The sequence below is a fragment of the Chinchilla lanigera genome, unplaced genomic scaffold (genome assembly GCF_000276665.1).
Source record: "Chinchilla lanigera isolate Chin_1 unplaced genomic scaffold, ChiLan1.0 scaffold00013, whole genome shotgun sequence".
Lineage (NCBI taxonomy): Eukaryota > Metazoa > Chordata > Mammalia > Rodentia > Chinchillidae > Chinchilla > Chinchilla lanigera.
Genome location: NW_004955414.1, coordinates 22,784,872 through 22,786,908, shown reverse-complemented (window position 1 = coordinate 22,786,908; position 2,037 = coordinate 22,784,872). Strand labels below are relative to the sequence as shown.

Sequence of the window (2,037 nt, the reverse complement as noted above, 5' to 3'; positions counted from 1 at the left end):
CTGAGGAAGAAGTACATGGGACTGTGCAGCATGGGGTCGGCCAAGGTAACCAGAATGATGAGGCTGTTTCCCATGAGGGTGACCAGGTAGATGATGAGAAACACCAGGAAGAGCAAGGACTGTATCTCAGTAGGTAGGGCGGAGAAGCTCATGAGGATAAACTCACTTATCCTTGTCCTATTTCCTCCAGCCATAGGTACAAATCATCCAAATAGTCATGGAAAGAAATTCTTCACTGGAATAATCAATTCTGAATATGTTTTGCAGGTTTCTTCTTACTGTTAGAGAATTAGACAAGGTTAGGATCTTGAATTTCAGAATAACCTATCAGAGAGTGTTGCCAAGCCAACATCATGAGTCTCTGAAGGGGATGTGAAAGGACACATACTGAAACACAGTGATGTTCCTGAGAACATCTAAATTTTTGAGAAGCATGGCTAATGTTAATGATCTCATTAGAAAACACAAAAGTGCTTTTTCCAAAAACTCTAGAAATTACATATATACAATTATAATGCAAAATAAGTTATGTAGTGATTCTTGCAGTCTTGAAGAATCTTCCTTGCCTGTGTAAAATTTGAGAGGTGATTAAGTGGCTAACACATATTGAAAACAGTTTGCTTGCATATCTTTGTTCTTTCTCTCCATTTCTTACCTGCAACTTTATAACATTTGTTTACATATTTGACAATTCTAAAGCATTTCTTTCTTTCTTTGACAAAAAATTAAAAATATAGGAGCGCTGGCTCCTCTTTAGGAGAAAATGGTTACATGCACACTATGGGTAATTAGGGTTCTTCCTTTAGCACTTTTTTGATGAGTGAATCATTTTTTCAGCATTTTCCTTTGCATCTTTATTCTCTTACATTTCTATTCTTTCTGTGAAGATTCTGATGTCAGAGAAATTAAAGAACAGTAGGTAAGTAGGAGATCTTGAATGCAAACCACATGCATTAGATTCCAAACACCATCTGATCTAGTATACTATGGTTTCTTGGAGGATTTAGCCTTGTTGCCCAAAGCAGTTATGGGGATTTTTACAAAATCACAGTAAAGTTACGAGGACAGATAACCAAGTTAACCAATATCATTAATGTTAAGACATTCAGGAGGTTGTTTAAACTCAGCTGCATCCCAAAGCTCTATTATACTTTTTAATTTTTAAAGTTATTGAAATCTTTTCTTATTTTTTAATGTAGAATACTGAATTCTAATGGAAAAAAAAAGACATTCTGTAGTAGATAATAAATTGTCCAAGAGACTGGGATAAAGGAAAAATTCTACATAGCTAAGGAGCTACCATAAAAAATAATATATTAGGAGCAGTAAAGACATTAACACAAAGTAAAAAACACACAAGCATGTGGTCAAAGTTCTGCAGATTTTGCATCCATATACTTTTCTTTCTATGCTAAGGAATTTGGTCTATTATCTACCTATCAAGAAATTCACTCTAATCTTCAAATTACAAAATGGTGCTTTCATATGTAAGTCATGGGGAAAGATCATTCTGATGTTGTGAGACTAATTAGTATGATGAGGAATTAAGGGAGGGATCAAGAGCTCTGTGCCTGGTATCAAGAAGACCAGGCAGTATCTCCTTATTGCTATTAGTGGTCACTAACAAGTTCTTTTGAAGCAGCATGGGTAATAGAAAGTTACTGGAGAGGGGACAAATAGTAGTCAGATCCTGATGAATAATTTGTATGTCAAGGTTGTGCTAGCATTCGAAGCATCTGAAAGGGAAATACAATCATTTTTACAAAATATTAGATCAAACATGATCTAATATTTCTTCAAAGCACACAGTGTCTACAGTTTCAAACTCAAATTACAAAAATAAAATACAATTTTTAAAAAATAATAATTGGTTTTAAAGTAAAAGCTTTCAGTTTTTGCCCATTTAGAGTGATGCTGGCTGTTGGATTGTCATAGATGGCTTTGATCAGGTTGAGGTAAAACCATCTATTCCTATTTTCTGTAGAGTTTTTATCATAAATGCATGTTGGACCTTGTCGAAAGCTTTTTCTGCATCTA

General features: G+C 34.6%; 1 protein-coding gene across 1 annotated transcript in view; it reads right to left on the bottom strand.

The window, feature by feature from the left end:
- Window positions 1–2,037, bottom strand: part of LOC102013712 (olfactory receptor 10A5) — a 43,251-nt gene that overhangs the window by 793 nt on the left and 40,421 nt on the right. The window lies entirely within an intron of this gene.